The sequence below is a fragment of the Penaeus monodon genome, chromosome 5, assembly GCF_015228065.2.
Source record: "Penaeus monodon isolate SGIC_2016 chromosome 5, NSTDA_Pmon_1, whole genome shotgun sequence".
Taxonomy (NCBI): Eukaryota; Metazoa; Arthropoda; class Malacostraca; order Decapoda; family Penaeidae; genus Penaeus; species Penaeus monodon.
Window position 1 is genome coordinate 323,166 of NC_051390.1, and position 13,010 is coordinate 336,175.

Genomic DNA, 13,010 nt, shown 5'->3' on the forward strand with positions numbered 1-13,010 from the left:
GGACGGGGACCTTAAATTGCGGGAAACGCATTGAGGGTCAGGACTCTCCTCAGAGTCGCGTCTCCGGCCTCGGACGTTTCGGTCCGCCCCTTCGGGTTGGGGCTTGCTGTGGGCGGCCACCCACTGTTTCGGATGGTTAGCTGTGCTCTGATTCAGTCAGGTGGGGTCGTGAGGGGGGCTCAGAGGCCTTCCTGATGGTCCTGGGTGACTGGCCTGGAGGAGGCCAGCACGAGAGTCAAAAATCTGTTGTACATGCTTTTCTGTCTGATCCACCATCTTGGGGGGGGGGGGGGGGGGAGGGACAGCAGGCATGACAGTGTCCATCCTGTGCGGGGGTTTTCTTTTGCAAAACGGAGGGCACGTAAGGTTAGGGTAGCTGCCGTTGGTTTGGCCTTGCACGGGTCGGTCAACAATATAGTCTGTCGTGGGGGATTTTTGGTTTTATTTTCCATGTACTTGGCAGTGCCTTCATCCCACTCACGCCCCCCACCCACCACGGAGTCCAACAAGGGGAAGCTAGTGTTAGAACCAATGTCTAACAGCAACAGGAGTGTATGAGTGGATCCGCAGCCAATTAAGCAGTTTGCACTGGGAACGCACGGACAGGTTGTGGGTTACCAACGGCAGCATGACTGCTTGACCATAGACTCTCCCGAGGGAGACCAGCCGATTGAACCCTGACCGGGCCTGGATCAGGCCTCCTGTCTTGCCAGAAATTAGAGGACCAAAGAGAGTGTGTTGCTAGCCGAAGGGCGTACTCGTGCACGCTCGCTCAAACCCTCCAGGACGACCGTCTCCCAGCTCACAAGGATGCCACGCCATGGCAACACGTGGGTAGGTGTTCAACCTCTGGGAGTATCCCAGAGGGGATGTCCTTCCACCTACCGGGACTCATTGTGGGAACACTTCGGCTCCTCCCTCAGTGAGGAAGGGAGCTCTTTCACTTTTTACAGGCAGCTCTCTCCATTCCCTTAGAGAGGACCTGTACCTTTTCAAAGTGAATCCCTCTTTCTCTTGAAACGTCAAAAGGTGTTTCAACCTCAGTGAAAAAAGAGGGGGGTCCTGCAACTCTGTTCCTGTCCGTCCTTCATCCCTCTGAAACAGCGGCCACAGACTGTTCATCACAGTGAGGAGAGAAATTAAAACATTTTTCCAGGTGGTTCTATGGCAGGGACGGTTTTTAAGGTGAATCCCTCTTCTCTCTGAAAAACCCAAAGGATGTTTCACCTCAGTGAGAGAAGGGGGGGTCCTGTACCTGTTCCAGTTAATGCTCCTTCATCCCTCTGAAAACAGCCAACCACAGACGGTTTTCATCACAGTGAGGGAGAGACGCTAACTTTTTTCCAGGCAGTTCTGATGGGACAGGGTGGGTTTAACGTGAATCCTCTTCTCTCTTGAAACACCAAGATTCACCTCAGTTGAGAGAAGAGGGACCTGTTACCTGTTTCCAGTAAGTTCCTTCATTCCTCTGAAGTAGCCAATCACAGACTATTTCATCACAGTGAGGGAGGAGAGAGAAACTAACTTTTTTATCCAGGTACTTCCTATCACAGGACGGAACATTAATGTTCTGTCTAGCAGCTGCTATTAGATAGAACCTGGTGGGAAGGCCCTGAAAGGGGGCTTCTACCTGCCTATCGCCCTATTCGAAAGAAAGAGAGTGGCAGTCATCAGATGGTCTGCCAGACCAGTCCCCAGAAGAAGAATGGCAACTCTATGCACAACCAGTAAGGCAGCCTTCTAAGCCACCCAGACACCCACCCTCCCCCTGCGGAGGGAAAGGTCTGCCCCTTGTCTGAGCACGCGCCCGAAGATGGGTCCAGTTCACCAGAAGGTTGTGCACAGCGTTATCTAATGCCGAAAATTTCGTATAGGAAAGAGTAGGCTAGTAGGGCACGAAGCACATAGCATCAAACAATGGGGGGCGCGTCACCGTCCGGTAACGCGTAAGAGCCGAGGCCGAAATTGCATGGGACCGGGCGCGGTACATCTCTTTAATATGCCCATGCAAAAGCCACACGACCGAGAGGTCCTGGTCACCCTCTGGCGTTGCTCGGTCAACCCTCTGCGGCCCCGTTCGCCACCCTTCGCCGGAACCGAATCCTCCTTCTCTCTGAATCGTCCAAGTAAGGACCGATGCACCGCAGGGAAGAGAAGAGAGGAGAGGTCTTCTTATCAGTGCTCGTGTCCTATATGGGGCGATCTTTCCCGAACATACACGGACCTTCCTGCGCTGTAGGTATCGGTCAAAGTGGAGCGGTCCCAGGTCCATCCGTGATTGGCCCGTTCTATTTACCCGTGGGGGGGACGAGGATTTCGTCGTAAACATCGTCGGGTCAAATAAAAGGAGCACTAGTCAAACATTCAGAGTTGTCCCAGTGACTTCTGGACTTGTGTGCTCCCATCCGCCATGTTGACCTCGTCTGCTACGCTGGAATCCTCTCTTCACTCACACCCTCTGATTGTACATATTTTGCTATGTGATGTGTGATGTATAGGTATCTTAGTGCCGTTAATAGTAAACATTTCTGTTATGGTTTCTATCTGCTGTTTTTCGTTGACCTTGACCGGTTCTGATTCTATATCTTTTTTTAAGTCGAACCTGGGGACATTGGCGACCTTGCCAGGATCAGACAGTCTGGAAAACCCCCGCACATGATGGGACTAAGTGAAGGAAGGTGAATTGGTAAGGCCTTGAGGCATGGCATTTTATCACTACATCAGGAGCAGGAGGAGGATCAGACGAGAGCAGCTGGCCCTGTCACTACCGGAACCCGGGAGAGAAAGAGGCAGGTGTCGGAAGTGCAGCGTCGCAGGAACGCGAAGAGGACGCGTCGGAAGGCCAGAGCAAGCGCATATGGGCGGAACGTGGGGCCCCGCTAATTGGCCTTGCTCTGGCCCCTCCTTACGCGACGGGAGCACGTCGTCCGGGAAACTCAAGTCCCGGGAGTAGAACGCTGGCCAGAGGAACGGACTGACCCACGGTGAGTCGCACCTGGACGACGTTCCGTTCTGCCCAAGGACCCCATTCACCAGGGGAATCCTGTGGCAAGACGGACAGAAGCATAAGAGACTCCTGGGGAACGGCTAGTCGGGAACAAGCAGGCGCGGTCGGGGTAAAAGCATCAGCGACAGTGAAACAGCAACGTCACCGACTGCCCGTAAGTCGGAGGAGGTTAGCCGCCGTTGCAATGTTGTTCCGCTTGGAAACTGGGGGGTGCGGGAAAGTGCACCCGAAAAACGACCAGTTGGCGTGAGATACCCGCCCAAGGATATGGTGAGCATCGGGCTGTCTAAAGAGCTACCTGCCGAAGTCGCACCGGATGATTCGTCGCCTGCCCCAGGACACACCGGAGGAGCCTCGCCTTGCCCAGGACGAGCCGGATGAGTCGTCGCCTGCCCAGGACGCGCCGTGATGAGTCTGTCGCTGCCCAGGACGCACCGGAGGAGCCGTCGCCTGCCCAGGACACGCCAGATGAGTCGTCGCCTGCCCAGGACGCGCAGGAGAAATTGCCCGCCGGAGACGCGCAGGACAAGCAACTGGTGGGTGCTGGACGTATGCCCAAACAACCAGTTGGCGTGGGATGCCCGCCCGAAGGAATTGGTGGGACATGTACCAACCGGATGATCTTACCTGCCGAAGACGCGCGGAGGAGACAAACTGGTGGATGCTAGGACGTGCGCATCCCCTCGACGAACGACCAGTTCAGCGTGGGATGCCAGCCCAAGGGGCTGGTGGGCAACATTACTGACGGAGGAGTGCCTACTGAGGACATGCCGGAGGTGCTGCCTGCCGAGGACATTGCCGGAGGAGCTGCCTGCCGAGGAGACCACGGAGGACAGCCTGCCAAGGAGACCCCCGGAGGAGCCGCCTGCCAGGAGAACCCCGGAGAGATACGGGAGTCGAGGGACTGGTTGGAGGAGGCGACGGTGCACAGTCCGACAGAAGGCAGGACCGTGATCGCCGGAGGGGAGAGTGCGGTGGGAACGAAAGGAAAGGTCCTGGAGCTACATTCACAGACGGAAACCGACAAGCGCCCCAGGCTAGAGGAATCAAGAAACCTCGGTTGCCCAAGAGTTTGTAGATAATATTCACTCCGGATGATTATCCTAAAAAGAGTGGGGCGAGATGTCAAGTTCATCTCTGGGCACTGCTGACCTTTCATGGAGGTTCACTGCGAGCTCGCAGAGTACTACGGGTCGCCCTCACAGCAGGGGGAGATCTTTCCGAACATATGCCTAAGGCCAGTGGGTCGTTGTCTCTGTGTGAAACATAGTGTTAACATGAAAAGGATGACCTGTGGCATGTGTTACATGAAGGGACCTGGGCAAAACATGACGCAGCTGGCTGTGTGAGCGGAGGAACAAGCCAAGAGACGTGGTTGGGTTGTGCTGCTCCTGTGAAGACCCGTGTGGCCCTGTGACTTGAATAAACTTTGTGTTGCACTGTTATAAGCTGCATCGGGCAGCTGTGACATGCTGGTTTCCCCCCTACTGTATTGTGCCTATAGAAAAGTGTACGGGGAAATAACTTGTGTAAGAAAGGAAAGACTGTCATTTGGTTTATTTCGTGCCCGCCTCGCCATTTGGCGTTTTTCCTATAGTGGTGTTCTGGACGGGCCCTGTGGTGCTCGGTGCCTCTTGGAGCTGTTCAGTGTTCACGGGACCCTCGGGAATCGCACGCCCGTCTGCCTAGCCGGCCTTGTGTTGGTGGCATGAGAGACGTGGACGGCGCTCCGGCGTAAAAAATGGTGTCAGGAGTGGGATTTGTGATATTTGATCAGTGAGACGCGCCTATTTATCATGTCGTCCAAAGAGAGGCCGGCAGCATGAGGGAGGAGGAGGCTATGATGCAGGCAGACGAGTGAGGTGAAGCCGAGCAAGATGGACCTGATCAATGCCATGTGGACGGTATGAGGGAGGGAAAATGGCCCAAAGGGCAGAAGAAGCAGGCACAGAGGCACACGAGCAGGGCGCACCACCTCGTCGAGATGCAGGCAAGGAAGGCAGAGGAAACAGTTCTGCCGGACTTGTTGAGGTGTGCTTACATGAGCAATCTGCATCTGTGAAGATGGGAAACTCAGCAGTACACCGACAAGGCCCTGCAACAGCGTTGAAGAGTGAAAAAATGATGGAGAAGGTGCAGAACTATGAAGGGCGAGATTATGGCCTGAGTGAGGAAGCGTGAAGGAGGAAAGGCGGCGTACACGAGGTCAGTAACATTGCAAGCAGAGAAGGCGACGAGGTTCTGGCAACAGATGCCAGAGTGTAAGATGTACTGGGGTCCTGCCTGGGGTCCGTGGAGGAAACCACGGGCTCGCAGCGTCGTTTCGCAGCCCAGTGGGCGCTGCCAGAAGGATGGGGACCCATCGAGAACGCTCCATTGGGTATAGGTGGCGGCAAACTCGGACCGGTCAAACCCGCCTCGTTGCCTCCCTCACCCTTCCTCCCCCCCAGGCGTGTTAGTTCACGGCACGCGTTCTCACCCTGCAGCCCTCGGCCTCCAGACATTCTGTGAGGCGAAGGCCAGCTGAGTACGACGGGAAGGTGGCCTGGGAGGCATATGTCGCCAAATTTGAACTGGCTGCATCTGACCAGGGCTGGAGCCAGGAAAGAGAAGGCCATGAGCTGGTAACAGTGCTAAGGGGCCCCGAGTGTGGAAGTGCTGGGGCATCTGCCGCCTTCAACATGCCTCTTACACCAGCCGTGGCAGAAGACTTGGAACGGGGCTGTTTGGGCAACCACCACCAGGGCCGAGGTATATCGGGCCACTTGAAAAGAAGCGGGGACTCGTGAGCGTGGCGAGGACACTGCCAGCTGGGCGCAGGATGTGGCTGCGAAAGAGATGATTGTGGTCCTGGTCCGCGATTTTCTTTGTTTGACGCTTTCGCAGGACCAGCAGCTGCAAATCTACGTCAAGCAGGCACACCCTGAGGACCTCAGGAGTTTGAGGCCTTCCTGAAGGCAACCAGTGGCCTAGGGCCAGCTGCTCAGCCCCGCCATGACCTCCGGGGCCGGTAGGCTAAAGTGGAGAAGGTAGCATTGAGGAAGGTGAGCCCGAGCACTTTTCAAGGTTTGTGTTGGGGCTGCGGAGAGGTAGGTCACAGACGTAGTCGGTCGGAGGGAGCGACGAGGGAGAAACACGTCATCTCAACCGTACGGATTCTGATTGCTCCAGCAGTGCTGCAAGGACTGTGGCAGGTCATGGTACCATTCCGAGTGAATGTACTAAGGTAAGGAAGTGGTTACAGGCGGAAAATTAGGACATGCTGGAGAAAGGGGACCGAAACCAGCTGCTCCTCGGTTCCAGGGCCAACTTGGGTAAGCTGTCGTCGAACCAGCACGATGCAGGTGGAGGGACTCAGTAGAATGGAAGCCATGCACCTGACAGTGGACACTGGCGGTTGAGAAGACCCTATGTGGCCCCTGATATGTTGGCACTATGCGACTCCAGAACGCACCACAGAGACTGTGTGGTGCAGGGGTATTGTGTGTGCAGCTAAAGGGACCGTGGAGGGCTCGTATTGGGGGGGCCAGCACGGTGCAGCCGGGCTGCCCGGTGTATGTGGCCAATCTGGACGAAGCACTGCTTGCTGGGCCCCTTCTTGACTACCTGACGCAGAAGTAAGGCTGTGCGGACTTGGATGGAAGCTGGTGAGGGTGCACGGTGAAGATGTGACATTGCTCCGAGGTTGGCTGGGCAGAGGTAGTTACGGCCTGAGCGACTGCACCTTGCCCAGGACAGAGTCCTAGCAACTGGGTCGAATGTCAAGAGTGATGCGTGGGAGTAGAGGGGCCCTCATGGAGGGCCCATCCAAAAAACCTGCAGCTGGCTGATGGCGTAGCGGTTTGGGCGGGCAGTCTTGTTGGACATGGGAAGGGGTTAGTTACAGTGTTGGTAGCTACTTCTACGATAAGGCCCAGAAGGTGCAGCTGGTGCAAAGCTGGGCATGGTGAGGAAGTGGAGCATCCAGAAGATTGTCGGGGGAGCGAGGAAGTTGGTTGGTGTGGGGTTTAGGGCACGTTGTGCCGGACTTCCTCGAGGACTGGGCGAACCGGAGCCGCCGCATAACCTGACGAAGCACAGACAGAGAAGATGAGTCACACCCTGTCTCAGTATGCAGATGTGTTTAGCAGGGTGACTGGACCTGGGCCAGCACAGGATTAACACCGGAAGTAGTTTGCCATCAAGAGCCCCCCCGATGTATTCACCAACAAGACGAGAAGAGATCAGCGCACACTGTCAATGAGCTAGCGGCACCAGGGGGTGATGAACAGTCAGACAGTCCATGGTCATCCCCGCGGTAGTATGGTGAGAAAAAGGATGGCACACACCGATTCTGTGTGGACTACCGGGTGCTGAATGCACATGGACTATCAAGGACTCATACCATTGCCGAGAATTGATGACACACTTGATCCATTGGTGGGGGAAGTGGCTCTCCACACTGACCTGAAGTCGAGTCATCACCAGGTGGAAGATGGCGGAAGAGGACAAGCAAAGTACTGCCTTTTCCTTCGGGCAAGGCCTGTGGCATTCAGCATCATGCCCTTTGGTCTCTGTCAATGCCCATGGTTGTTCGAGTGTCCTGGATGGAGAGGGTATTGGTATGGGCCTGCAGTGGAAGACGGCCGCTGTCTACATTGATGACGTCATGTCTTCGGGTTGAGCACCTTCGAGGAGGAGCTGGAGCAGGCTGAGGAGGAAGTACTACAGCGGTTGAGGAAGGCCAAACTCAACTCAGCCCAAGAAAGCCTCGATGTTCACAGCATGAGGTGCCATGTCTGGGGCATTAGTCAGTCAGACGAGTGTGCGCACCGACCCACAGAAGGTTGGTGGTGGTGGAGAAGTGGCCAGTTCCCCACCAATAGTGGCGGAAGTCAGGAGCATACCTGGGCCCGGCACAATACTACCGGCCGCTTTGTACAGGACTCGCCAGTGTAGCGGCTCCTCTCCGACCGACGAAAAGGGGGGTAGTGCTTTCCAGTGGGACGAGGGTGTCAGCTTGCATTTGACACCTGAAGAAGGACATCGTGAAGCACCGGTTCTTGCCCTTATCTGGACCCGAAGCTCCCTTACATGTTGGACATGAGCTAGTGCGGAAGCATCGGGGGCCAGTTTGTCACAGATAAGGACGGGAAGGAGTATGTCATGGCCTACTACCAGCTGCCCAAGTTCAAGCAGGCCTGAACGCAACTATTGTGTGACAAGGAAAGATGTTGCTGGCCGGGCTGGTGAAGAGTCTCGAGCACCTTTAACCCATAACCTCTACGGTGCCGGAGTTCAACCATCCGGGGACTGGACCATGTGCCTACAGTGGTTGAAGTCGATGAAGGTAGCAGGAGGGTCAGCTGGCAAGGTGGTTAGGGCGCCTTGAACAGTACAACTACCACATCGTCCACCGCGCCGGGTCGTGTCCATGCAACGCTGACCAGCCTGAGTCGACGCCCGTGTGAGGTAGTTGATCACACTGTGTCCAGAAGGACTCGGATCCTGTGTGCCTCCGTCTGCCAAGGGTGCTGGAATGTGCAACTAAAGGGGTTGAATGAGTGGCGTATACGGCACAACGTGAGGACCAGACTTGCTCCCATTGTCGGGTGTGCTTGAGGCTCTCATGGAGCCCAGCTTGGAGGCCGTTGGCTGCGGAGAGCACCCACCACAAAGTGTATGGTGGACCAGTGGGAAACATTACAGTGGATCAAAGCGGTTTGTAAGGAAGCGATGGGTGCAGTTTGGAGTGAAGTGGACAGTGATACGTGGGTAGTGTAGTACCCAGAGCCATGCGATGCTAGAGTTGCTGAGGGAGGGAAAAAAGGATGGCGTTACCAGTGGCCAACTCGGGCCGAGAAAAAAAGACCGGAGCCGCTATCCGTCAAAGCTTCGACTGGGTGGGCATGAGAAGTGACGTGGTCGGAGTGGTGTAGACATGGTGATGTGTGACAGTGCAAAGAAGGGCACCGCTAAGAAAGAACGTGCCCCGTACAGGTGTACTGTGTGGGAGCACCATGGACGGGTGGCAAATAGACATTGCTGGTCCGATGCCTCTCACGCCACAAGGGAAAAACCGATAATCTGTGTGGGAATGGATATTTTCAAAAGTGGCCGGAGGCATATGCACTACTCAAACATGAGGCTCGAAGACCGTGGGGGCGTGTTAGTATAAGTTCATACCCGTTTGGTGTCCTTCTGAACTGCACTCGGACCAAGGCCAATGAGTTGAGGGTTTCCCCCAAGAGTGTTCCCTGTGAGTGTTGCGAGCTGTTAGGGGTGCGCAAGACAGGACGACACCCCTCCATTCAAGTCCGATGGTATGGTTATGGAGCGGTTTAACCGTACCACTTGCTCAACCAGTTAGCCAAATATTGCGGGAAAGTCAGGAAAGATTGGGACGGTCAAGCTGCCGCCATGTCATGGCATACCGGTCTTGATGTGCATGAGGGTAACAGGCTTCACACCTGCCAGACCTCTTGTTGGCCGTGAGCTCAGGCTACCAGTGGATTTGGCCACAGGGCGGCCACCCGTGACGTGAACTTGCCAACTGTCACATACACCAGGCAGTGCTCTGCAGGAGAACCTGGCGGAGGTGCACGACGAGTGCGTGGCAAGCTCAAGGTAGGCCGGCCATGGCCATGAGGAGACCCTCATGACCAGCACATGGGGAAAGGAGGTACAAATAGGTGACAGAGTGGGATGCACTAAACCGCGTGGAAGCAGAGGGCTTCTCGCCGAAGCTACAGAGCCCCTGGGAGGGCGGCCCATACACAGTGGTCGCGGCCCCCCTCCTCTCGATTGTCACCAATCGAATTCGCATAGGGCGAAAACGACCGCTCTGTTGTCCACGTGGGACCGGATGTGGGTTACCATGGGCCAGGAAGCGACTCCTTGGGCGAGTGAAAAAGAACAGATGACGTTCAGCCCTAGTATCGGCGCTGAGGACGTGGCAGGACGCTGACCGCGATGAGACGAGCATTTGGACGGTGAGGGCGATGCAACAGACGTCAGTGGTGACCATGAGCAGTGTCTTAGGACAGGAGATACCCCTCTGGGTCCACTGACAATTACCCGCCGCCCACACCTCCTCCAGAGGACCCCAGAGATGAGCGAAGGGAACGCGCACTGGATGAAATTTGATTTTTGTGTTTCTGAGAACTGATTTTTGCAATACGGTACTTTTGTTTGAAAGAATTGTGTTTGTTCCTGAGGACAATTTTTATTTCAATTTTTCTGTAGTTGTTTCAGGTTTAGCTGGTCAGACAGACGAGGTCGTCTGCTTGAGAGGGGGGGATATTGGCACGTCAAGTGGGCTTTGTCTCCGTGCAAAAACAGTGTTAACATGAAAAGGATGACCTGGGCATGTGTTAACTTGAAGGGACCTGGGCAAACATGACGCAGGCTGGCGTGAGCGGAGGGAGCGGAGGAACAAGCCAAGAGACGCTGTTGGGTGCTGCTCCTGTGAAGGACCTCCTGTGTGCCCTTGTGACCTGATAAACTTTGTGTGCCCTGTTTAAGCTGCCATCGGGCAGTGTGACATCTGGTTTCCACCTGTATTGTAGTGAAAGTGTCGGGTAAATAAACTTGTGTAAATGAAAGGAAAGACTGTCATTTAGTGTTATTTCGTGCCCTGCTCGGCCAATTGGCGTTTACTCTCGTGGTGTCCTGGGACGCTGTGGTGCTCGGTGCCTCTTGGAAGCTGTTTTCAGTGTTCACGACCCTGTTGGATAGCACACCGTCTGCCTAGCCGCCTTTGTTGTTGGTGGCAGAGAGACGTGGAGCGGTATGCGTAACAATACACTGGAACCTCCCGCGATGTATACCTCGGTCAAACAGTGGGCGGTCAGGTCATCCGTGATTGGCCGTCTCCCCGGGTGGGGGGAACGAGGATTTCGTTTGAGAGGTGTGACCCGGTGGTTACGTACATAAGTAATGTAGACTAGTGTTTAAGCTAGAATAATTATTCGCTTATTAATCACACCCTTCTTACCCTCTTGAAGTGGCTTGCATGTTTTGGGTATATACCAGGCGATCGTGTGATTCATGATAATTTAGATATCTGTAGGGAATTTCACGAGCGTCCATCATAGATACACAGAAAAGAGCAGGTTATTTATAGATTTTCTAGGCTCGGTTCTTCAGTGTACGGCATTTTGAGTATAGGATCCCGTCAATGAAGTCTAACATGTATACCTAGACATAACTACCTTGGCAGTTCAGATTTCTTCTTTATCTTTGTGAAAATAAAACACAAAAGAAAACAAAAAAAAAACGAAAATAAATTAAAAACCAAAATTTAAAAAACACAATTTTTTATAAATAACCAGCTAGTGGTACTTAACACCCCCTCTTCTCTTTTGCCTTTCTTTTTCTCTTACTTCTGGCCCTTATGTGTATGATCTGGTTCGCCAACTATATATTGCAGTCGGACCGACGATAACCGACACGGCACCGAAGGAGGACCCTGCTGCAGAACCGGTCATATTAGGATGCTGTGGGAAGGACGTCATCGGATGATCACCTTAGGCCTGCAGACCAGGATGTTAGTCAGAACAGGTGCTAAGCCGCCCCATGAGTGGACGGGCATCATCTGTCGAGACGCCCGTTGATCCAGTGAAGAACCAGGAACTCACCAGTGCAGGTACCAGTCGCCCCAGATTGCTGTGGATGGACGACGCCTGGCGGATACCCGCAGATCCAGTCAACTCCAGGAGCTCATTAGCGCAGGTATCAGCCGCCCCGAGTTGCCGCCCGCCTGCCCAACACCCGTAGATCCAGACAAAGATTATGAGGACGTGAGAAGGACCTGGACGAGATCTGTGAGGACGTGTGGACGAGGACGCCGCCGAGTTAGGGCCTGGACGAGGACTATGAGCAAGTCTAAATGAATCCGAAGTCAAGGAGGACCTGTGCGAGACTTTTGAGGACATGTGGACGTCAAGGATGGACAGATTATACCAAGGACCAGGAAGAAGAGGATGACAGGGACGAGCAGCCCATGGGAGATGCCACCAGGACAATGCACACGAGAATGAGATGACCAGCCAAGTTAGGTCACCCTTGAGGCAAATCTAAGGCGCCTCGAGGGCGAGGCGCAAGTAGCTGGACAAGCAATATGGCATACCAATAGACCACGTGGCTCCATATCAAAAATAAGAACCATTGAATCAGCGAGGGCGTAAATGATGATGTTATCTGACCTCGCCTGACCACCTCAGTTCGTTGCCAGTGTTCAGCATGGTAAGGTCAGCCTAGCCCTCCCCCTCCGGACAGGTTGACCTGACTCGCATCCCGCGCTCACAGCTATTACCCTCAGACATCCTCTCGTGTGTTCAAATACTGTGTTGTACGACTCCTAATAAAGAGTCACGCCGTTTAACAACTATAACTACCCTCCATTCACCATTGTACTAAGGTTCATAGCCTTTTACACACACACACACAAATATATATATATATATATATATATAATATATATATATATATATATATACATATATATATATATACATACACATACATACACACACACACTCGCACATATATAATATATATACATTATATATACATATATACATGTGTATATATATATATATATATATATATTATATATATAATATTATATATACATAATATATAATATATGGATATATATATATATATAATATACTATATATAATATATTATATATATATATGTATCATATATCTAATATATATATACTATATATATATATATAATAAGCACAGGACACAAACACACAAACACACACACATACACACACACACACACACACACACACACACACAACACACACACACACACACACACACACACACCACACACACAAACATATATATATTAAAAAATAATATATATATACATATATATATATATATATATATATATATATATATATTATATATGCACACACATTGGGTATAATGCAGTCACACATACATATACATATATATACATAAAACACATACACACACACACACACACACACACACACACA